Source organism: Dipodomys spectabilis, unplaced genomic scaffold (genome assembly GCF_019054845.1).
Source record: "Dipodomys spectabilis isolate Male_0828 unplaced genomic scaffold, ASM1905484v1 ptg000120l, whole genome shotgun sequence".
Classification (NCBI taxonomy): Eukaryota; Metazoa; Chordata; class Mammalia; order Rodentia; family Heteromyidae; genus Dipodomys; species Dipodomys spectabilis.
In genome coordinates, this window is record NW_024870797.1 from 425,364 (window position 1) to 451,662 (window position 26,299).

The following is a 26,299-nucleotide window of genomic DNA, read 5'->3' on the forward strand; positions in this document are numbered from 1 at the left end:
CTAATTTTCTTCAAAAAGGGAATATTCATTAAGAAATATGTTTCATTGTGTAGATAGGACATAATCTGCAGACACTTTATCTAATCTTATAAATGATAGCAGGCTTTTAGGATAAAAATGAAAAACAGTGGCAGCTAATGTAATCTCACCGATATGAATGAATACAGTTCAACTCAAAAGAAGAATTTTCTACAATATCTTCAATAATTTTGAGAACAAAGTTTTGGGTTTTAGCTCTATATATCTCTGAAAATTTTCATTTTGCTACCTCATTGATATCTGGCTTTCCTCTTCAGGAGGAAGCAACATGAAAGTTGGATGGAACATTCAATGCAAATCTTCTCTTTGAAAATGATGCGAAATTTCTTCAGTGCTGTATAAATACCAGAGGATTATTTCAAAGTTACAACTTTGATATATAAGAAGTAAAAGAACAGCTCAGTGCAAGTGACTCATGCCTGTTAAACTAGCTATTCATGAGGCTGAGATCTGAGGATCACAGTTCAAAGCCAGCCAGGGAATGCAAGTCAATGATATCCTTTTCTCCAAATAACCACCAGAAAACCGTAAGTGCAGCTGTGGTTACAATGACAGAGCTCAAGCTTTGAGCTAAAGAGAGTAGGGACAGTGTCCAAGCCCAGAGTACAAACCACATGAAAGAAAACTAAAAAAAAAAAACAAATCAAGAAGTGAAGCATTCACAGCATTTTGTGTAACATTGAAAGTCTACAAAGCATAGTGTGTGACAGAAGTGCTTCAAAATATTCACTGTCTCATGATGAGGCACATTTTTTGATAGAATTTTATAGAAAATTTTTCCAAATAACAAAGTTCAAAATCAATTAAAAATTATCTTCCAAAAGTCTTAAACACATATTACAATGTTTTTCCATACGATGGAGAATGTGGAAAATTAATGTTCCTTTCCTATATATATGTAGATTCTTACAAGTTTGCTATGTACTATCAAAATGTTTCCATGAATGAATTACTGACAGCAGATATTTGCAATGTACAAAGGGATTTCAGAATTTTGATGTCGCATCCACCTCGACCAGCAAGGAAGACACCACCCGGGATTCTTCTCAAAGCAGTTTATTCAGGAACCTTGATTATTAGCTTCTTCCTCGCCCCGCACCCGCACTCCGGTTATAAGCCTCCTGGATGGCCAATCCCGAGGTGCCACGTGGCATATACCAATAGGGTCGCAAACACGGAAGCAAGCCAGCAGCCAAGCCATAGCCATATAAGGAGTTGTTTTTCACAGAGAGCACTTGCCATCGGGAAGGCGGAAGGCGGAAGCCAGCGCCATCTTTGGCTTGGCCGTGCCATGCGGCCGCGCCATCTTTGGTCGGCTCCCGCAGCTCTCCACATTTTGAGACACCAACTTGGAATCTGGAATTCTGTCTCTTCTAAGAACACAGAAGTTTTATGGCTGTATGGTCCTGCAATGTATGTGAGTATATGACATGAGTTTCAGAGAATATTCAAGTCAGATAAAAATTACTCTGTTTTTTTTTCTGATGTTATAGAGTCAAGATTCTTGAGTATTGTACCCAGTGAATAATTGTGCCTACTTAGAGAACATTCAACCAAACAAAGTCTTGGATTGAAGGGCATGCAAGCCAAAAGAAGGTGTCTGAGGAATACTTTGGACATAACCAAGTGCCCATTAATAAACATGCCCAAGTTGTTGGATGAAGAAAGAAATTTAGGAAAGGACTTTCTCCTAATATCTAAAACTAAGTGGTCCCATCAAAATAGTTACATTTCCCTGGGAATAATATGTTCCATTTCATTTATGCTTGCTGTACAACAAAATAAAAATATAAGACAATTATAATGATATTGAGTCCTCATACAAATTTCCCATCAACTTGTCCAAAGAGAGGAGTGCATAGGAAAATTTATGGATTTTTCAACCATAAAATTTTGCAACGATTTCTTTCTCTCTTTTTTTGTACATTTTTATTGTAAAAAAGGTGTACAAAGATGTTACAATTAAATAAGCAATGTACCGAGTAAATTTCCTATTGAGTATTGTTTCCTCTTCGTTTGTTGTTCATTTTCAACATAGTGTTTTGTACATGTCAGTGTTACAATGGGACAACCTGTATCCTTATTTAAGCATTATTTTTTTTCCTTCCCCTCACTAAATTAGAGAATTGTATATATGAGTCACAAGGCACCAAAATGAAATACAGTTAAAACTATGGTTATACCATAGAGGAGGAAAACAGAAAGAAAAAAAAGTAAAATGGAACATTATAAATACGTTAGAAACAATAGCAAGAAAGAAAAAAGATTTTTGTGTCCCTACCTTGGAGTTCACTCTGCTCAACAACACCTTATATGGTCATATGTCCATAGGTTTTTTATTTTGTTTTTCCTATTCTGCTGGTCCTACACTTTTACTAGGTATGGCAAATAACATGGGGCTTATGTTTCTTTGAGCCTTGCTTACTTCACTTAATACTCTTTAAATTTCCCAAGAAGTAGGGCAATATTATGCATTTGGATGGAGGCATAGAATTCCATTGTGTATATATACCACATTTTCTTGATCAATTCATCTACTTAGAGGCATCTGGGTCATTCCATATCTAAGCTGTGGTAAATAATGCTGCAATAAACATAGTGGTGCTGGTAGCCTTATTGTGGCCTTGTTTGTGACCTTTTGGGTAAATGCCCAAAAGTGGGAATATTACATTATAGGGGAGCTCTATATGGAGTCTTTTGAGGAATCTCCATACTGCTTTGCAAAGAGGTTGAACAAGTTTACACTCAAACCAACAATGCAGTAGGGCTCCCTTCTGTCCACATCTCCTGCAGCATCTGTTGTTATTAGATTATAGCCATTCTAACGGGGGTGAGTGATTTGCAATTTGTTTTATGGCTAGGGAGGTTGAGCATATCTTCATGTTTCTATTAGCCATTCTTATTTCCCCTTCAGTGAAATTTCTCTTGACATCTTTATCCCACTTACTTATTGGACAGTTGTTTCTTTGAGGATTTGTTGATGGGGAATTTAATTTTTTGAGTTCTAGGTACATTTTGGATATGAAACACTTGTCAGTTGTATGGCTAGTGAAGATCTTCTAATTCGTGGGCTTTCTATTGATCTTACTAGCTATGTCCTTTGCCATGCAGGAGCTCGGCAACTTCATGCAATTTCATTTGTCCAACTTTCCTTTGACTTGTTGAAATTCTGGGTAGCTATTAAGAAAATTTGAGCCTGGGCCAAAGAGACTTACGGTTTCTCTGATCCATCCAGTAATGTTTTCAGGGTGTTTCTGAGCTCTTTGATCCATTTGGAGTTGATTCTGATGCAGAGTGATATATAAGGGTCTAGATTTAGTTTTCTACAAGTGATTAACCAATTTGGCCAGCATCATTTACTGAAGATGCTGTCTTTCTTCCATTCAACTTTTTAAATCCCTTTATCAAATATTAGATGGCTATAAGTCCCTGGGTTCATTTCTGGGTTTTCAATTATATTCCATTGGTCCTGAGGTCTGTTCTTGTTCCAGTCCCAAGCTGTTTTGATTACTATGGCTTTGTAGCGGAGTTTGAAATTTGGAATTGATATTTCTCCAGCACTGTTCTTTCTGTTAAGGATCATGTGTACTATTCGAGGTCAATTATTGTTCCATATGAATTTTTGGATTAGCTCTTCTAGTTTCATGAAAAATGCGATTGAAATATTGATAGGTATCACAATGAATTTAGAGATAGCCTTGGGAAGTATTGCCATTTTCACAATGTTGAGCCTTCCAATTCAGGAGCATAGGAGGTTTTTCCACTTTCTAATTATTGCTTTGATTTACTTTTTCAGATTTTGAAATTTTTCATCATACAGGTCCTTCACTTCTTTGGTTAAGTTAATTTCTTAGTATTTTACTTTTTGTGAGGCTGTTCTGAATTTAGTTGCTTTTCTAATTTCAGTCCCACTCTTCTCATTGTTGGCTGACAGAAAAGCCATTGATTTTGACGGTTAATTTTATACCTTTCTACTTTGCCAAAGTTTCAAATCAGCTCGAGTAATTTGTGAGTGGATACCTTGAGATTTTTTAGATACAAGATCATGTCATCTGCAAAAGCAGAAAGTGATCATTCATCTTTCTCTATCTGGATCCCTTTTATAGTTACATCTTGTCTTATTTCTGTAGCTAGGCATACTAATACTAAATTGCAAAAAAAGTGGAAAGAATGGACGTCCTTGCTTTGTTCCTTAGTTAACAGAAAATGGCTTCAGGTTTTTACCATTAAGTGTAATGCTGGCTGTAGGTTTGTCATATACAGCCTTTATTGTATTGAGGAATGTTCCATGGATTCCTAGTTTTTCCAGTGTGTTCATCATAAAGGGGTGTTAGAACTTCTCAAATGTATTTTTTTCATATCTATTGTGATAAGCATGTGGTTCTTATCCTTGTTCTTGTTGATATGATGAATTATATTGTTTTGCATATATTGAACTAGTTTTGCATCCCTGAAATGAATCCTGTATGATCGTGCTTTATGATTTTTTTGGATTAGTTGTTGAAGTCAATTGGCCAAGATTTTGTTGAGAAGTTTTGCGTTGAGGTTCTCAAAGATATAGGTCTATATTTCTCTTTCTTTGATGAGTCCCTGCCTGGTTTGGGTATGCAGATTTTAATGGCTTCATAGAATGAGATCGGTAGTGAAATTTCTCTTTCAAATTCATTGAAGAGATGGGGTAGTATTGGTGTATCTTCTACTTTGAAGGAGTCTTGGGCATTACTTAGATGGGAGGTCTCATTGCCTTTTCTATATCAATGCTTGACATGTGCCAGCAAATTTGGCTTAACTCATATTGGTTTAGTTTCAGAATTTTAATATTTCCTAAATAAAATTCCATTTCTTCCAGGTTCCCAAATTTATCACTATAAAGATTTGAGAAGTATTCCCTTATAATGTTCTGAATCTTGTTTGGTTCTGTGGTGATGTTTCCATTCTCTTCTCTGAGTTTATTTACTTGGGAATGTCATCTGCTTTTTCTGATAGGATTTGCTGTCTGTCATATTTGTTAATTTTTTAGAAGAACCATCTCTTGTTTTATTGATTCTTTTTTTTTTGGATTCTAATTCATTTAATTCGGATTTAATTTTCATTATTTCTTTCCATCTACTGGATTAGGGATTATCTTGCTGCTCTTTTCAAGGAGATGCAGGTGTCTCATTAAATTGTTGGTTTCAGATCTCTCCAATTTGTTGATGTAGTAACTCAGAGCTGTTAACTTGCCTCTGAGTATTGCCTTTGCTGTGTCTCAGAGCAGATCGTAACTGGTGTGTTCAGTTTTTTGAATATCATGAACATTTGAATTTCCTTTCTTATCTCTTTGGTGATCCACTGGTGATTCACCAGACTTCATGTGTTACAGAACTTTCCATGGTGGCTTTTGTTGTTGAGTTCTAATTTTATTTCCTGTGGTCTGAGAGAACAGAGATCGTTATTTCAATGTATGTGAATTTGGACGTTTGTTTTGTGACTTATAGTGTGGTCTATTTTGGAAAATGTTCCATGTGATGCAGAGAAAAATGTTTTCTGATGCTCCTGGGTGAAATATTTGTAGATTTATTTGATCTATGCAGTTGTTTAGATATGCAGTTTCTCTGTTCAGTTTTTGACGAGTGGGTCTAGCAAGTGGGGATAGTGGTGTGTTAAATTCCCCAACTTAATGTCTTTGAATCTATGTGAGATTTTATGGAAAGCAATGATTCTTGGGTAAATTTGGGTGCCCCGTATTTTGGGAAATAGATATTCAGAATTATAATATTCTCCTGAAGGAGAGATACCTTAATTAGTATGTAGCAACCTTCTTTATCTCTTCTCACTAATTTTAAATTGAAGTCTATTCTATCTGATGTTAGGATTGCAACTCATGCCTATTTAGAGGGGAATTTGTTGGTAGATTTTTATTCCAGCCTTTCACTTTCAAAGTATGTTTGTTTTTATGGGCAAAGTGTGACTCTTCAATACAGCAGATAGAAGCATCCTGTTTTTTTTAAATCCAACTATACAATTTATGTCGCTTCATTGGAAATTTAGTCCATTAATCTTGAAAGTTATCTATTCACAGTGTTTGGTAGTTCTTACCATGTTACCCAGCCTTCGAGGGGGCAGTGATAACTGGGTTCTTCCTATGTTCTTGGATTCTCAGTTTGGGTGCAATTTCCTGGCATTTATTGTGGTCTTGTTGGCTTTCTATGTGCAGGACATCTTTAAGTATCTTTCGTAGGGCTGGTTTGATGAAGATATATCGTTTTGGTTTTTCTTTGCTATGCAAAGGTTTTATTTGTCTGTCTGCTATGAAGGTCTCTTCTGGATTTAAATGTCTTCTCTGCTGAGAATTCTGAGGTTATTTTAATTGGTTTCCCTTTATAAGTGTTTGGTCTTTTATCCTTGACACCGTTAAGGATTCTTTCCTAGGTCTGAATTGATCCTGTGAGGATTACACTGTGATGGTGGATAAGCAATTCAGGTCTGGGTTATCTGGTGTTCTAAAAGCTTCTTGTATTTCAGTAGGCCTATCTTTTTGCATGTTTAGGAAATTCTCTGCCTGGATGCTGTTAAACAAATTTCCTAGAACATTAACTTCTATTTCTAGGTGCTCCTCTACACCCATTATCCTCAAAATAGACTTTCTGATGGTGTTTTCCAAATGTTGAATCAATCTTTCATATTTCTGGTATTTCTCATAGATAGTTGTATGTTCTTTCTAATATCTAGGCTATGTTCAATCCCAGAGATTCGATCTTCATGGTCTAACTTACTGCCAAGACTTTCTATTTTGTTTTTTATTTCTTTTACTTCTAATTGGTCAGCTTTGATGACTTCAAATTCTTTGTTGGAGCTTTGTTTTAGATCTTGTATGAACTTCTTTACTTCCTTAATATGTTCAGTGTTTATTCTCAAATCACTTAGTTGATTGATTATGGTTTCCTTGGACTCCCTTTACTTCTCTTGGGCTCCATTCAGTATTCCCTTTGTGGTCTCCCTGGATTCCGTTCAGCTGTCTGTTTATGCATGCAATGAAAGGCTCCATTGATCTTTGTCCATTCTCATCCCGCTGATGCAATTTTTGTATTACTCTTTGATTAAATTCCTCACTCTCAAGCAATTCCTATATTACACTTTGACTGTTCTTAGCCTGCTCACAAAATTCGTCTTTATCTTTGAATTCTCAGCCCACTCACGCAATTCTTGTCTTTCTTTTTGACTGTTCTCAGCCTGCTCATGCAATTGCTGTTCTTCATTTTTCTGTTCTCAGCCTGCTCACACAATTCCTGTATTCATCTTTGAGTAGCTTCCTCACGCTCATGAGATACCTGTAGTATTTTTTGGTAGGCTCAACATGTTTGTAAAGTTCCTATATTAATCTTCAATTTTCCTCCTCTTGCTGCTTATAAGGCTCAAACTTAGTCCTTTGTAGGTTTTCAATCTTTTCATTCACTATATCTACCAGTAGTTTGTAGAGCTCTTTGGGAACTTTCTTCTGGATTACTCAATAACTGTTCTGTCAACTGATTATCATGAGTGGGAGTTGAGTTACACTGACTTGCCTTTTTTCTTGTGTTTTTCCATCTTGTTCTGCCCATTTGGTATGCAAGCACACCAATTTTGAGCAGAACAGCAATTGATACAAAAAAGACAAAAAAAGAAAAGAAAAAATAGAAAAAAGGACCAAAATATCAAAACTAAGATAAACACACACACACACACACACACACAAACACATATACACCTAAAATAAAAATTATGAGCAAAAAAATAGAAAACATTTATAAAATAAAAATTAAAAAATGTCAGACAAAGAATTCCTTGATTCATTTTTTGGCCTGGCAAGGCACGTCAGATTCTTTTGACTTGATAAATGACTCGTTTTCTTCCAAGGCCTGATTTGGAGCTAGCTACTCAGCCAGGCCTTTGTCTGTATCAAAGATGGAGCTCTCTCATGGTCGGGGAGGGGAGTTCTTCCCACCTTTGCTCCCTGAGAAGGGGTGAACATGTCAGGGTTCTAATCACACCAGATTCTTAGTTCCTGGGCCATCTTTGGTCTATGATCTTCAAGATGAAGCTTTCTGCTCCTTGTCAGTTCTTGCTGGTGGTGGGTAGATTCTGCCCCCATGCTGTATCTCGTGCCTTTGTCCCAGACTGACTCTGTTGGTATGGTGTCCATGGCCACTGCCTCTGCCACCACTGCTGCTGCATCCACTGCAGTGGCAACTACTGTCAAGTGTTTGGATCTGCCTCCTTGCCTCGATTTTCCCACTTTGGCCAAACTATCTGTACTGTGATTGCACACTTTGTGTGATTCTCTAGCCTAGGAATGTTAACTGGAACAATAAAACTGCTTTCTACAAGAGAACTTCTTTAGCCTTCAACTTCTCCTCCACCATCTTCCTTGGAATCCAAGTCTGGAGTCTTTTGATACTGCAGCTGCAATTACCACAGCCCCAAACAGTATTGGGTTGCTTCGAAAGACCAGGAGAGAGAGGCAAAGGGCTGGGGAGCGTCTAAGTTTCTTTGACGGTGTTGCTGCCACTATGTTGGCTGTTGCTGCCACCACAGGCTATGCTGGGCTGCTTATCCAGCCCTGAGCATGGAGGTACTGTGCTTGCAGGGTGTCTGGGGTCACCTTGGGCTCGGCCGGACACTTAAGATGGCTAGTGCAGAAAGGTGCTTTGCTGAGCTGCAAGCCTGGAGTCTTTTGTTGGTACCGCTGCAATTACCACAGCCCCAAACTGAGTTGGGTTGCTTCTGTGGGTTGGGAAAGAGAGGTACATCACTGGTGAGTCAAAGGTCTTTCACCTCTGCTGCTTCTGTTGCTGCTACCACCATAGGCTGTGCTGGGTCACTTATGCAGGCCAATGCAGGGAACCACTGTGCCCAGCAGCAAGTCTGGGGTCACCCCAGTCTGGGCTCACCCTAGGCTGGGCCTGATACTTATGAAGGCGGGTCCAGAAAGGTGTTGTCTTTGTTACCCTGGGAGCATGGGGTTGTTTGCTGCTGCCTCTGCCCGGGGCTGGGCTGGGTTGTTCCTGAAGGCCTGAGGAGAAGCAGTGTGCCTGTGGTTCGTCACCACTGCCATCGCAACCACCACTGGTTCCGCAGTCACTGTCTGCCTCTCAGGACTGGGCTGGGCTGTCTATGTAGGCTGGGCTGAGTCGCTGGGAGAGTCTTCCTGTGCTGGTTCTGGGTTCTGAGTTTTCTGTTTGTATTCTCCATGTTGTCACTGGCTCTTGGGAGACTTCCCAGAGCCATGGGATGCTTGTGACTCAGTGGTCTCTGGTGGGTCCTGAGCTGGGCAGCTTAAATGGCTAGTCAAGGAGACCTGCCTCTGGAGGAACTAGGCCTGGAGCCCCGCACCTGCAGGGGTGGGGAAAGGTTCTTCATACTTTATCTTCTTTGTGTAGGTTCTGGAGCCTAGGTTTGTTTGGGTCTGGCCCCCTTTAATTCATGTTATTTCTTTAAGTCTTTCAGTTTCCTTTCAAATAGGACTACGTCATTCTTTCCAATGGAAAATAGAATTATATTCTGTTTATACCTCACATTTTCAGATCCATTAATCTACTCTCAGTCATCTGGGCTAGTCCCTGGTTTTCCCTATGGAATCAATATGACTTGGCCATTCTAATTGAATGTGGTGGAATGTCAATGTTGACTGGGCTTGCATTGGTTTATTGTCAGAGATATTGAGCATTTCTTCATATGTCCTTTGGCCATTACAGTTAGTCATCAGTGAAGTATTTCTTTAAATACAATTATTTTCGTAGAGTTGTTTTATAGTTGGGGATATTTGGGGGGGCGGTATTTAACTTCTTGGAATTTCAGCTCTAATACTCTTTTCTCTTTCTAGGCTAGTGAAGACATCCTCCAAGTCTTTTGGCTTTCTATTTACCTACTTAGCTATGTCCTTTGTTTTGAAGAAGTTGTGCAGGTTCAAGCAATACAGTTTGTCTAACATTTCTTTGACGATGCATTTGTGCATCTGTAATAAGTAAGTTTCAACCTGTTCTAAGAGCCCTAATATTTCTCTATTGTTTCCACTGAGTATATTTTCCTTCACCTCAAGGTCTTTGATTCATTTGGAATTTTTTGACACTTGGTGATGTATAATGTAACTTTAAGTTTTTATAGGCATTTAATAGTATTAAACACATTATTGAATATTGCTTTTTTGTTTTACTGCATTTATACTGCTTCCATTTAAACTTACCCAATGAGGGGACATTTTTTCCTTAGAAGTCACATTTAAAATATAAGTGTCCTATTTTCTCTTTTTGTCTTAATGGGTATATGTCCAGTTTCATCAAAAAAGAGGATTGCAAGAGCTTAATTTCTATGTATATATCTACACGAAGATTAGGGTAAGCAAAATGAACTCCAAGAAACTTGAGTTTTATCATTGTTGGTGTTTAGCAAAATACTAGATTTCTTGATTTTAGCTATTCTAACTGGGGTGAGGTGAACTTTACTACATTGTTGGTGGGAGTGTAAACTTATTCAACCACTTTGGAAAACAATATGGAGGTTCCTCAAAAGACTCCACATATAGCTCCCCTGTGACCCAGCAATCCCACTTTTGGACATTTACCCAATGATCACAAACAATACCACACTAAAGCTACCAGCACGACTATGTTTATTGCAGCATTATTTACCATAGCTACAATATGGAACCAACCTAGATGCCCCTCAGTAGATGAATGGATCAAGAAAATGTGGTATATATACACAATAGAATTCTATGCTTCCATCAGAACGAATGACTTTGCCCCATTTGTTAGGAAGTGGAAAGAGTTGGAAAAAATTATATTAAGTGAAATAAGCCAGACCAAAAGAAATGTAGTTTCCATGGTTTTCCTTATTTGCAATAACTAGTATACGTCTGAGTCAAGCAGAAAAGGTCAGATAAATTGATGTTAGGGAAATGAACCCCAAGATAAATATTCAAATGTTTGTTTTTTTTTCTTTCATGCAATTGTTTCTATCATATCATATTCTATGTTGCTTTGTATGTCCCTCCCCCACGGTATAACTCATGCTTTCATTGTATTAGATATTGGTATAATTTGTGGAGGGGAAGGGGAAAAAACAAATCATTTAAGTAGGGATACAGGTGGATCCATTGCAACAATGAGTCATTATGTCAAAAAACGAACTTTACAATATTGGTGGGGGGTGGGGGAGGATCTGGTGGGGGGAGCGGAGAGTATAAGAAGGGATTGGAAAGGGAAACAAAGAGGAGGCAACAATGCATGATAAGAAATGTACTCATTATCTTGCCCATGTAATTGTAACTCCTCTGTACAGTATTCTCACTATATATATATATATATATATATATATATATATATATATATATATAATTTGAAACCTACAAAATAGACACATTGGCCATTGACAAAATTTCATTTTTTTATTATTTTCAATTTTACATTGAATACCTATCTATCTTTTAGGACTATTCTAGCAATCAATAATAAATGTAAATAGAATCTTTAGTATTAAAATGAAAAAGAAAGGAAATGCACTCATTACCTTGCCCATGTAATTGTAACCCCTCTGTACGGTATTTTCACAATAAAAAATGAATAAAATAAAATAGATGCTTAATAAAAAATAAAACTAAAAAAATACTATGAAAAAAAATTTCCTTTAATTTTGTAGGGCTTCTCCCTTGTCACTATATTTGGTTTAGCCTGTGGATTGATAAACGTTAATCTCAAGAGGACAAAGAAGAGAAACAAAAAATTTTGATAGAAGACATGGGTGAACGAATGCCACACAATTCCACACAAAATGTTGGAAATGGCATTTGTCCCCAGGGCAGAGAGATTTAATGCAGAATAAAGTGTAGGAAAAATGAGGGGTAGGGTAACATATGACAAGAAAATGATTCACTTCCTTGCATATGTAATTATACATATGTACATCACATTGACAATAAGTTTAACGAAAAAGAAGATAATTGTACATACACTTATTTTAATTTTCATAAGTTTGCACATAGATATATATGTAGATTGGTTTTCAGTCTACATACAGACGTGTTGATAGCTCTGTTGTCTTAACAACCCTACCAGACCAGAAAAGGCATAGGTTTCCCTGAGCCTACAGGTTCCCAACTATCATTCACAAATTAATGTTGACTTCATTCCAGCTCTCTGAGTCTGAAGTATAACCAAGAATCACTTTCAAATAATTTCAAGAAACACTTGAAATTATACGCTAGGTGTACAAATATGTCCATAATCAGAAACTCTCCCATTTCTACAGTAATAATAAATGTGACACACATTCTTACAATTTTAACTTCCTCATTTTTTTGACGGAGTCCGGTCGTGAGGCCTGAACTCTGCGCCTGGGTGCTGTCCCTCAGCTCTTTAGCTCAAGGCTAGCTCTCTACAATTTGAGCCACAGCGCCACTTCCGGCTTTTTTCTTTTTGCTTATGTGGTGCTGAGAAATCAAACCCAGGGCCTCAGGCATGCAAGGCAAGTGCTCTACCACTGAGCTACCTTCCCAGTCCCCCAAATCTATTTATTGCATAGGAGTTCTACCAACGATTTTTGGTGAGGTGGATCTTCCTAAGATATATATCAAAACTATTCCATTTTGCATCTGGAATGTTGTGGACCACAGTGCAAAATCAAGTATAAATATAAAACAAGTATAAATATCAACTTACTCACAAGTTGAATATGAAGATAGTCATCAAATAAGATTCCATAAAAGTATTTTTTTTACACGGGACAGTTACAGCCCACACTTCTTGGAACATTTTAGAAATATATTGAGAAATTACCAAAAGATGCATATCCTCTTGCCCTAAAAATGTCACACTTTCAGCAGGAAATCATGTTATCCTCACAAATATATTTTGAATGATGTGTACATATACATAATGGGTTTTTTTTTTTGTGCCACAGGCTTTAAGAACTCTCATAATCCTTTTTTAGGTGAGATAATATGTGGAAATCACTAAGATGGATGAGAAGCTTGCATAATAAGAAACATACTTCAGAATTATGTTTGAAAAATCCCAGTGAAATTTTAATGACCATTCTGTATGGAATAGATAATTGGTGTAAGATTTGTATAAGAGATCTAATATCATTACATATTTTATTTATTCATTAGGCTCTGAAAGCGTAGCAATATATGAAAGGGAAGATGACATTCAAGGCCAACCTAAAGAGCATGAAAAATCAAGTATTTTTTGTTCTCTATTGGGAAACATATGTAGATTTAGATTTGATGATTGAAGTTTCTATATTCCAACCTTACCATGTCTATATGGAAACTGACATAGTGAATTCCAATAAGGACATAAACAATGGAGTTTGCTTCTGGATTCAAGGTATGTGTGGATAGGTAGTAGATATCAAAATGAATTTATTTGCTTGAGTGAGAATCACAATATATTTATAAATGTAAGATGTAGATGAAACAACAAGAGATGGTATGAACTCATGGTTTGTTCATAGAATGATTTCTGTAAAGAAAGAAGAGTAAAACTATTATTTTACTTTCTGTGGAAAACACTCAAATATGTATTCCCGTGTCTGCATATGAACAAGAACTTCACTAGTACTTTGAGAGATACTATAAAACTAAGAGCACATCATGTTATTTCCAAAAAGTCATGCTTGTTTCCACTTCCATTTCCATTGAAATTTGATTATTGTATACACACCTTCTCACAAATTGCGCTTGAACACTCTGTCTCAACACAAACTTTCATTCAACATTTGAAGTGTGACCTAAGTCAATCTATTACTTGAATGATTATCATCCAGTTCTTGAAATTTTACTGTAATGTCACCCATTCTAGGTCAGCTATGTCCTGGCACAGCTTCTGAAATATGTCTCTTGTAAAATATTCATGGATGTATCATGCATCCAGGAAAATAGGAAGAAATAGTTCACGTGGTTGTATATAAAAGAAAATCCATAGTGGATTTACTATATAATGTTGCAATGAACTTAAATAAACATGATATTTTGATCTCCATTTCAATATTTGTGAACGGATGCATAAAAACAAAAGAAAATGAGTGATTATTTCATGAGACGTATCCTGCCAAAGGATACATACTTTATGGTAGGCAAGTAAAATATGAAGGGTACCATGCGAATACCTTTAGGTACAAGTACAAGAAATATTCCATCACTCAAACAAATAAACAGTTTTTCCATTTATGTGCGGACATAACAAATGCCATTTTGAAGTGACAATCACATTGTGAAGTGGTATCAGGTAAATATATTCAACTGTGCAGAAAAAAATAATTAACTTTTAAGAAACACATGCCTGTCACCTCACAGAATGAAAACTGAAATATCGGACTTTGAAATGGCCATTAAAAATTTTCACTAACTTCGACTGGGAAGGTAGCTTAGTGGTAGAGTGCTTGCCTTGCATGCATGAGGCCTTGGGTTCCTCAGCAACATATAAGCAGAAAAAAGCCGTAAGTGCAGCTGTGGCTCAAGCTGTAGAGTGCTAGCCTTGAGTAGGAAAACAGGTACAGCACCCAGGTCCTGAGTTCAGTCACCATAACCGACCAAAAAAAAATTTCACTAACTTACAGTGATACTTCTATCTTAAAATTACTTTCTCAAATATATATGGTGATGAGAATTCTTTGTCAGAGCCACACTGTTATAGCCCAATAATCAGCGAGGCCCAATATTCAGCATGGCCACTTGGTCTGGGCTGGTGGAGGGGGAAGGGCAACAAGAGACAATCTCGCCACTCCACAGACCATGCAGAACAGGTGATTGAGAAGCTGAAGACACAGTCCCATAAGGGAAATCCATCCAAACGAAGGGGTGGGACATGCTGCAGAAAGGAGCAGGAAACACTGCCAAAAGGGGGCAGGGTGTGTTATAAGAAAGGTGGGTTGTCGAGCCTCACATGGTGAGCTGCCAAGGAGGAAAAGAGAGAATCTTTGGGAAGGAGCATGAATGGTGGTTTGAAACCGTTAGTGGGGGAGGTACTGCAGCCTATCAGGGTATTTATAAACCTATAAATGCTCAGAGGCCTGAGGGAGTAGGGGAAAAACCAGAGGCTGGAGGGGTGGTGAAGAGGAGGTTGGGGGAGTTGGGGAAAACCCGGGAGACTCTTGTGAAGAGAGGAATCCAGAGGAGACAGAGAATCCTGTAGAAAACAGTCCAGAGGACACAGGGAGTCCTGAGGCTTTGAGTAGAATAAAAAAAAAAATAAAGGCCTGTGGAGAGGTTAGAGGCGGGGTAGTATAGATTTAGCGCAGAGGAGGGGGAGAATAGGAGTGGAGGAGAGATGTCAGGAGGAGATAGTTTGCCAGATCCATGCACGTTTGTGGAGGCCAGGTCAAGCCTCGGGAGTTAATTTGGGGCTTCCAGAGGAAGCCATTTGGGGCCTCCTAAAGAGGTCATTTGAGGTCTCCTTCTGGGGTCATTTGGCACCTCCTTCAGAGGTGATTTGGGGCCCCATCAAGGTGCCATTCGGGACCTCTTCTGGAGCTTACTCAAGAGGCCATTTGGGCCTCCTTCGTTGGTCATTTGGGGCCACCTCTGGAGGCCATTTGGGTCTTTCCTCTAGAGAAGACTGTGGAGAGGGGCCTGCCAGAGGGCAAGCCTGTGTAAAGTGCGAGAAGCCTGCAGTGAAGGAGGAAGGATCATTTTTGCTATCCCGGGTATTTTATTGTTCCATATGAATTTTTGGATTGCCTCTTCTATTTCCTTGAAGAATGAGGTTGGAATTTTGATAGGTATCTCATTGAATTCGTAGATAGCCTTGGGAAGTATTGCCATTTTCACGATGTGGATTTTTCCAATCCAGGAGCATGGGAGTTTTTGCCACTTTGTAAGTTATGTTTTGATTTCCTTTTTCAATTTTTAAAGTTTTCATCATAGAGATCCTTCATTTCTTTGGTTAAGGTAATTCCTACATATTTCATTTTTTGTGGGGCTATTATGAATGGAGTTGCTTTCCTAATTTCAGCCACACTTTTCTCATTGTTAGCATACACAAAAGCCATTGATTTTTGAGGACTAATTTTATACCCTGCTACTTTGCCAAAGTTTTGAATCAGCTTGAGTAATTTGGGAGTGGAGTCTATGGGATTCCTTAAATACAAGATCATGTCATCTGCAAAGAGGACAAGTTTTACTTCTTCTTTCCCCATTTGGATCCCTTTTATGTTTGCATCTTGTGTTATTGCTGTAGCTAGGCATTCTAATACTAGATCGAAGAGAAGTGGAGAGAGTGGACATCCTTGTCTTGTTCCTGAGTTAAGAGGAAATGGCTTTAGTTTTTCACCATTAAGTATAATGCTGGCTGTAGGTTTGACATAAACAGCCTTTATTGTATTGAGGAATGTTTCATGGATTCCTAATTTTTCCAAATTCATCATAAAGGGGTGTTGGTCTTGTCAAATGCTTTTTCTGCATCTATTCAGATAACCATGTGGTTCTTATCCTTGCTCCTGTTGATGTGATGAATTATATTAATTGATTTGCGCATATTGAACCAGCTTTACATCCCTGAAATGCATCCTGTTTTATTGTGGTGCATGATTTTTTGGATGAATTGTTGTAGTAGATTGGCAAAAATTCTGTTGAGAAGTTTTGCATCAATATTCATCAAAGAAATGGATTTATCGTTCTTTTTCTTTGATGAGTCCCAGCCTGGTTTTAGGATGAAGTTTATGATGGATTCATAGAATGTGTTTGGTAGTGAAATTTCTCTTTCAATTTCCTTGAAGTGTTGGAGGAATATTGGTGGGAGCTCTGCTTTGAAGGCCTTCTAGAATTCTGCTGTAAAACCATCTTGTCCTGGACTTTTCTTAGATGGTAGGTCTCTTATTGCTCTTTCTATTTCAGTGTTTGATATGGGCCTGTTAAATGGTTTAACTCACCTTGGTTTAGTTTTGGCGCGTCAATAGTTGCTAGAAAAAGGTCCATTTCTGCCAAGTTCTCAAACTTATTAACATAAAGTTTCGAGAAGTATTCCCTTATAATGTTCTGAATCTTGTTTTATTCTGTGGTAATATTTTCATTCTCATTTCTGAGTTTATTTATTTGGGTGTGTTCTCTTCTTTTTTCTGATGTTTTGCTAAGGTTCTGTCAATTTTGGTAATATTTTCGAATAACCAACTCTTTTTTTTTATCCTTTCTATTGTTTTTTTGGATTCTAATTCATTTAATTCTTATTCAATTTTAATTATTTCTTTCTGTCTACTGGATTAGGGTTTATCTTGCTGCTCTTTTTCAAGGAGATTCACAATTCTTATTCAAATGTTGGTTAAAATCTCTCCAATTATTTGATGTAGGAACTCAGAGATATAAACTTGGTCCTGAGTACTGCCTTTGCTGTCCCCAAGGAGCTGGTAATTTGTGTGCTCATTTTTGTTGAATATCATGAACATTTGAATTTCCTTTCTAATCTCTTCCATGACCCACTCGTGATTCAGCGGTGTGTTGCTCAGCCTCCATATGTTACCGGACATTATTTTGTGGCTTTTGGTGTTGAGTTCTAATTTTAGTCTCTTATGGTCTGAGAGAATGCAAGGTATAACTTCAATGTTTCTGAATTTGGACAAGTTTGCTTTGTGGCCTAAAATGTGGTCTATTTTAGAAAATGTTCCATGTGCTGCAGAGAAAAACCTGTATTCTGATTCTACTGGGTGAAATATTCGGTAGATGTCTTTTAAATCTAGTTGATCTATGCAGTTGTTTAGATCTGCTATTTCTCTGTTGAGTTATTGCTGAGTTGATCTATCTAGTGGGGAAAGTGGTGTGTTAAAATACCCAAAATTTATTGTCTTTGTATCTATGTGAGATTTGAGGGAAAGTAGTGTTTCTTGGATAAATTTGTGTGCTCCGTTGTTTGTCAAATAAATATTTAGAATTGTAATATCCTCCTGAAGGAGAGATCCCTTCATTAGTATGTAGTGACCTTCTTTATCTCTTCTCATAAATTTTAATTTGAAGTCTATTTTATTTGATATTAGAATTGCAACTCCCGCCTGTTTATGGGGGCCGTTTACTTGGTAGATTTTGTCCCAGCCTTTAGCATTGAAAATGTGTTTGATTTTATGGGCAAGATGTGACTCCTGAAGGCAGCAAAGGATCTTGCTTTTTCATCCAGCTAGACAATCTATGTCACTTAATGGGAAAATTAAGACAGTTAATGTAGAGTGATAGGACTGAGAGATATTTGGGAGTTTCTGCTATTTAATCCACTTTCGGGGGGGGGGGGTCTGCAGGTACTTGGTTCTTCCTATGGTTCTTTGGAATCTCAATTTGGGTACGGTTTCTTGGCCTTTTTGTGGTCTTGTTGGTTTTCTATGTGTAGTATATCGTTAAGAAACTTTTGTAGTAGCTGGGCGCTGGTGGCTCATGCCTGTAATCCTAGCTACTCGGGAGGCTGAGATCTGAGGATCGCGGTTCAAATCCAGCCCGGGCAGGAGAGACGGTGAGACTCCTATCTCCAATAAACCACCAGAAAACCGGAAGTGGTGCTGTAGCTCAAGTGGTAGAGCGCTCGCCTTGAGCTGAAGAGCTGAGAGACAGCGCCCAGGCCCAGAGTTCAAGCCCCAGGACTGACAAAAGAAAAAAAAGAATCTTTTGTAGGGCTGGTTTGGTGGAGATATATTGTTGCAATTTTTCTGTGCTATGGAAGGTTTCTATTTGGCTTTCATTTATAAAGGAGAGTTTAATGGGGTACAGTATTCTTTGTTGATAGTTGCTTGTCTTTAGGGCATGGCATACAACATTCCATGTTCTTCTTGCTTTGATGGTCTCTGCTGAGAAATCTGAGGTTATTCTAATTGGTTTCCCTTTATAGCTGATTGATCTTTTCTCCTTGACAGGCTTAAGGATCTTTTCCTTGTTCTGAATTCATCCTGTGTGGATTATAATGTGATGGTAGGATGTCCGATTCTGGTCTGATCTATTCGGAGTTCTAAAAGCTTCTTGTATCTGAATAGGCCTATCTTTTTGCATGTTTGGGAAGTTCTCTGCTAGGATCCTGTTAAACAACTTTCCTAGACCATTAATGTCTGTTTCTAGGTGCTCCTCAGATTAGACCTTCTGAGGGTGTCTTCCAACTGTTGAATAGATCTATCATATTTCTTGGACTTGTCTTGGATAGTTGTATGTTCTTTCTCAATTATATCTAAGCTGTCTTCAATTCCCGAAATTCGTTCTTTTGCATTGTCTAACCTGCTGTCAAGAATTTCTAATTTTTTTTTATTTATTTTCCTTCTAATTGGTCAGCTTTGATGGCTTTAAATTCTTTGTTGAAGCTTTGTTTTTTATCTTGTATGAACTTCTTTACTTCCTTAATTTGGTGTTTAGTGTTTATTCTCAAATCACTTAATTGATTGGTTATGGTTTTCTTGGACTCCCATTCTTCCTGTTGGGTTCCATTCAGCATTCCCTTTGAGGTCTCCTTGACTTCCTTCAGCTCTTTGTTAATGGATTCCATGAATGCCTTTAGTGATCTTTGTGAATTTTCATCCTTCTCTCTCAATTCCTGTATTACTCTTTGCTTAGCTTTCTCATGTTCATCCCATTCCTGTAGTTCTCTTCGAGTGTTCTCAGCCTGCTCTTGCCATTCTTGGCTTTCTGTGTGTTCTCAAGCTTCTCACGCAATCCCTGTGTCAGTTTTTGAGTAGCTTCCTCATGCTCATGATATTCCTCTATTAACCTTTGGTTTGCCTCCTCTCTCTCACTATCATGTTCATACAGAGTCCTTTGTAGGTTTTCATTCTTTTCATTTTCCATTTTTGCCAGTAGTGTTTGTAGAGCTATTGGGAACTCTCCTCTGGATTACTCATTATCTGTTCTGTCCCCTGATTACCCTGAGTGGGAGTTGAGATTCCTGGACTTGCCACTTTTCCTGTGTTTTTCTGGCTACCTCTGCCCATTTGGGATGAAAGTAACACCAGTTTTGTGCTAGAACAGTATCTTAAGGCAAGTATCATCCAAAGTCTGTAGTTCCAAAGTCAAAAATCTGCAGATACAATCTAGTTCAACAGAAATATCTATTCAACATCAAACAACTATATGTTAATGGGCTACAGACCGCAAATAAGAATTTGGCAAACTAGAAATTATTAGGTTTAGGGAGAGATGTGGGTAAAAATAGAAATAGAGGCATGTGGGAAGGCAAGTGGGAAATAGGTTGGATAGGATGAAAGTAGACAGAGAGAAAAAAAAGAAGAAAGAGAAAAAAAAGAGAGACAAGAAAAAATAGAAAAGCAAAAATTAAAAAATAAAAAGTGAAATGCTTAAAAATTATGCAAATTTGAAAATGAAATATTCAGAGAAGAACATGGATATAATGAGAGAATGAGAGGTATATAAAGGAGATGTGAAAAATTTAAAAATAAAAATACTTAAAATATTATATTGGTATAAAGAGGTAGTACTGCTATTAAGGAATTTAAGTCTAAGAGGTTTTGAATTGAGTAATATATTTCTGGATTAAGTGTGTACACAATGGAGGATAAGGTCTAATAATCAACTACAGATATAGCTGAGGGTGTGCAGAACAGCAATTAAGTCACACAAAGAAGAACAAAAGAGAAGAAAAGGTGAAAAGAATGAGAAAGAACGAAAAAAAGATCAAAAGTTCAGGAGAGCTAAACAAAAATAAAAAAAAAATTTTAAAGAAAAAAAAACTAAAGAAAAACGCAGACACACAAATACCCCTAAAATAATAATTATAATAGGAAGAAAAAAAGTAACTAGAAAACAATTTTTAAAAGATTGAAAATTAAAAATAAAAAAATAAGTTTTAGAAAAAAATGTGATGATAGGAAAAAAATAAACGTCTTTGATTTTTTTTGGGAGAGGTGGGAAGATCCTGTATCTCCCTTGTGTCCGTATCCAGCCTCTTGTTGGAGTCTCTGGTCTGCTTGTGGTGTTTGATTTTCCTGTGGCTTGGTTGATTTCTTGAGCTGGCAGAAAAATGCTCTGTTTTACCCAGGATTTTGTGATCCTTCTCCCAGGCTTATTCAATGGGAAGTAGATCTGCTTTGAGTATCACAAAAGAGGGAGATGGCTGTTTCCTCAAGTTTGGAGATGCTGTGATGAGGCTAGGTTCTGGGTAGAGTTGAGACCTTTTAGCAAACAGTAGCTTTACCATGGGGGACTAGCTTGTGAGAAACTTACAGAGCCCAGCCTGGAGCCAATCTCAGGGTTTATGTTGACTGAATTTCAATTGATTGTCATGGCTGCTAAAGGAAGGGTAACCTCTGGCTCTGTTTACCCAGTGAAGAAAGCCACTCCTGGGGCTGGAAGCCCAAGCTGGGTGACTTTCCCTGGGTGAAGCTGAGTCTGACAGGTCAATTTAGGCTCTTGTGACCTGCTAAATGACTGTTGTTTCCTTCCAAGCCTGTGTTGGAGCTAGCAGCTCAGCCGGGCCTTTGTCAGTATCAAAGATAGAGATCTCTGCTAGTGAGGCGGGGAAGGGTGGCCTTCCCTCTTCTGCTCCCTGAGAAGGAATGAGGATGTCAGACTTCTACTCACGTAGAGTCTTGACTCCTCGGTCATCTCTGGTCTGCGAACTGCAGGATGAAGATGTCTGCTCCTTGTTGGTCCTTGCTGGTGTTGAGTAGAATCCACTCACCCACTGTATCTGGCTCCTTAGTCCCAGACTCTCTGTGTTGCAGGTATAGTGGATATGGCTGTCCCCACTGCAGCTGCAGCCGCAGCTGCTGGCAAGTGCTCAGATCTGTCTCCTTGCCTGGATTTTCCCTCTCTGGCCTTACTCTCTGTCCTGTGATGGCACACTTTGTGTGATTCTCTAGTTTAGGACTGTTCACTGGCACACTAACACTGCTTTCTATGTGAGAGCTAGTTTACCCTCCAGCTTCTCCTCTGCAATCTTCCTGGAACTCTCCGTTTTATCGACTTTAACTGTTGTTGTTCATAGAATTTGCCTAATGATAGGGACAATTACAAATATTATACATCGTATACCATTGTAAATTATAATATCATATTGTAATTTGGCTCTTGAGGAAATAGTAAAAAGTCAGTGAATTTGTATTCTAGTAGTTGATATTCAAGCATTTGTGATCATTTTCAATTCAACTAAGAACATTTGGGCCAAAAGTACACACAGACTTCCTAACAGGAAAAATGAATTAATGAGCCTTTTCCTTTGTGGCAATAGTAGATTCAAAATGACAGGGAACTCTGTGAAAAACTGTGCCCAACTGGATTCTCACTAATCACAGTTATCTGAGGTAAACATCCATGACTTGATTGATGATACAGAAATTATGGTCCCTCTAAAATCAAGGTTTGCAAATAATTCTAATTGACTATACTGACATTCAGCTTCTTGTAAAGTGAAGAGTATAACAGACTCAAAAATATAGTTACCATAATTCCTCTCCTCATTATATGTATGTTCCCATTTTCCTTATATGAACCCTTTTGGAAAAGCGTAGATATTTAAAAGCAAGGATATGTTTCCTTATTTGTATTCGTCACTGTCTGGAAGGGCAGAAATTGCCTATATTGTCAGATATTTCCAGTGTAATGTGTTGTGTGATAAATTACTCCTTCCTACATTGATTTCTTGAGACTTCTATAGTCTGTACACAAATATGAATAGAAAATGCTGCGATTCACAAGTAGACTCTCTTTACCAGGAGTTCATGTAAATATCCAATCAATCCCAAGAATTGTTCTTACATTCAAATGTTTCTACAAATATTGCACATAATATATTATATCATTCAATAACAAAAATACTGCTTTCTAAATATGCACATCACCAGAAACAACTGCTTTCAAAACCACCATATCTGGTGATCATCTTCATTTCACATATCTAACTTATGTAATCTAAATACATTCTTCCAAATTTCTTTCCAAATGTTGATCCTCATAAAATGTGCTTGAGACACCAGTGCAATTTACCACCGGAATGTTTTTAGTGTATTATTTATTCATGTGCAATATGTCTTTAAATAAATTGTATTTTCAGAAAGAAGAAGATAAATAAAACCAATTTGTATGAACAATGAGACTGTCTGGGAAAAACAAATATTAATTGATGATTGCACTATTATGTAAAACTGGTTGCTAAAATTGGTAAAATTGGTAAGATTGTCATTTATCTTTGACTCAAGTATGAAACATGATGAAAAGTTTCATGTTTTCATCCAGGTGCCAGAGACTCAGAACTGTAATCCTCGATATACTAGAGGCTGAAATCTGAGGATTGTGCTCCAAAGCCATCCAATGAGGGAAAAAGCAGGTGACTCAATTCTAATTACCTACTAGGAAACTTGAAGTTACCATGTGGCTCAACTAGTGAAGAGATCTCCTTCAGTTGAAGAGTGCAGGGATAGAGTTCAATATCCAAAATGGACAAAAAATAATACTCTTAGGAAGAAACATTTTTGAAACTGCATCCTTGCATTTATCTGAAGTAAAGTAATATCATATATTCATATGTCCCATTGCATTCTGAAAGATAGAATGATAATCTTCCTTAACTCCCTTTGTCCTTCATGTTTCATGCCATTTGTTTGTGTTGACATATTTCATTTATATTTAATAAGCAATTTCTATTTGTTATTTTATGCTTTAGTACTATGGTAGTCTAAAGATCCACATATTGGCACTGATCGCTGTCACCTCACATGAAGCATAGAAAAGAATATCTAAAAGGAAAATTTGAAATATCAATATAGATGCTTAGGTTCAATATCATTTCTGTTATTACATTGTCTAATTCATTATTTCATACTATAATCATCAAATTACGTTTATATCCTTTTCATCAATTGGCTTTGAACCAAACATTTGAACCCATATTAGAGAATTTCATGACTTCAAGTATCATCCAGAGTAAGTAAATATTTAAGCCTTATTATGCTTTGACAGTGTCATTTGACAATTTTCATAAAAGAACTTTCTATTGATTTTCAATCTAATACATTCTTTTGGACTCTAAACTATACGTTCAAACTATTTTATATTTCTTGCTCTGAGAATTGCTAATAACATACTAAAAATTACCTCTGATTTTATTACTACAAATAAAATGGCAGAGAATAAAAGTTTAAATCCACAAAAAAAATGAATAACGAGAAGAAAGACAGAGGGTCCATTTGGAGAATTTGGCAGCATACAGAAAACACAAAGGAACATATCTTCTAATACTAAGATAATTGTCATGAAATTTATTATATAAAAAATAGTAGAAGGAAGTTAAACCTGCTGGGCAGTCCAAGCCATTATTACATGTTTCCGTTGAAACAAGGACCAGTTGATCTGAGATTCCTAGTTTCAGGAACTGAAATTGAGCATTATTTGCCCTATCACAAGGGAAACAGTCTAAAAGGTGACAATTGTTGCTTAAAAAGCCAACTAGTAAACATGTGTTCTTCCTTTTTATGGAAGGGATCCTGCTTTATTTTACTGACTATGATTTACTTTAGAAGATATTCCAAGATACACCTTTTTTTCCACCTTCCAAACACTTTCTGTAATTAATTGAGTCTTGTATGTTTCTAGATTATGCAAAAACGAACAGTACTATTTCTCTATCTCCAATTTCCCATGTCTGTTTTCATTGTATTTTCTCAAAGTTGCAAGTGCGATCGTACATGGAGCAGCTCAGAATGCTTCTGTTCCTATCAGTTTAGGAAACTAGATTATCAAGCAAATATAAATGCAAAAGTCACTGATATTCACTTTATAGGATTGAACACCAGAAAATATTTATATTTTTTTTTCTTTTTTGTGGTTCAGAATCACTGTACATATGTATTAGGAGTTTTGCTTCAATTTAAAACAGTTCTAAAAACAGTTTTCAGGGTTATTTTTCGCAAAGTTTCCTTTTTTGTTGGGCGGGGGGTGTCTGGTCATGGGGCCTGAACTCTGGGCCTGGGGGCTGTCCCTCAGCTCTTCAGCTCAAGGCTAGTGCTCTACCACTTGAGCCACAGCACCACTTCCGGCTTTTTTCTTTTTGTTTATGTGGTGCTGAGGAATCGAACCCAGGGCCTCATGCATGCAAGGCAAGCGCTCTACCACTGAGCCACCTTCCCAGACCCTAAAGTTTCCTTTTTTTTTGTTTAACAATTTTCATTACAGTTTTTCTATGCAAAATTTTGTATCTGAGTTTGGGTGGCTCACATCTCCAGTCCTAGGTGGCTGATATTTTTGAGTGGTCGGTCAAATCCACTCAAGGGGAACTCAAGTATTTTAGAACACTGGAAGCTTCTCAATGGCTCTAGCTAGAAGAGCTCTGGCCTTGAAAAAAAGACCTTAGAGACACAGGAATGGCCCTGAATTCAAGCAAAAGGACCCATCCAAAAGACTTTCTGGTATTCATCAGAAGATACCAGTTGCTAAAAAGGGAATAATAAAAGATGACATTAATATTGAACATTAGTAAATATTTCACATTCACAAAGTATTTTCGATAATTTGAAATACAATTGTGAATTGAACCTTCCTGAGATATGTTACCAAGAGAAGCACTATAAACTATGGGTAACATGTTCTAGAACTGGAAATATATAAAAAGTAGCTGGTAGGTCATATCTATTTTTGTTTGATTTAGTATATTATAAAAACCTATAAAGTGTACTTCCTTCTGTCTTGATGGTTTTAAATATGCTTATTCAGTATTAACTTTGAGATTATAATATTCTTCAGATTGTGTGCAATCTGTGCAGAAACATTTGAACATGAGTACTCATGTGAAATCCTGAACAAGAAGAGACAAGGGATAAACCTAAGCATTTTCTATACTTGCTGGATTATGTGTAGCCTATAGAAGCCACAAGGAATCAAAGTAAGGAGAAACCTATCACATGTCATATTAAAATGGAAATTTGTGACAATATAAAGAGATTGACTATGTTAATGACTATATCAATCTCCTTATATCCCTTGCAGATCATGACCAACACAAATAATGGAATATATACTGTTTTCAATTTCTATACTTCTCCATAAATGTTGATGTCTGAAAATTTGAATCCTGCATATGATGAGTACAGAAATTATGAAAGACTACATTTTCTGACCGTCCAAGGCTGTTGTACAGGCACAAAATAACGGAGAAGAAAATGAGTATGATAGCTGAGAAATACATGTGCTACTTGATTTTTGAGAGACCATAAATTTTCTATCGCCAATTGACTTATAGATATTTAATTCAGAAAACTGTGATTTGTGAGAGTCAATGTTGAGACAGATATTCGGTTTGTTTCCTATCATTCTGACTCTATATTTCAACGAAAGCAAAGG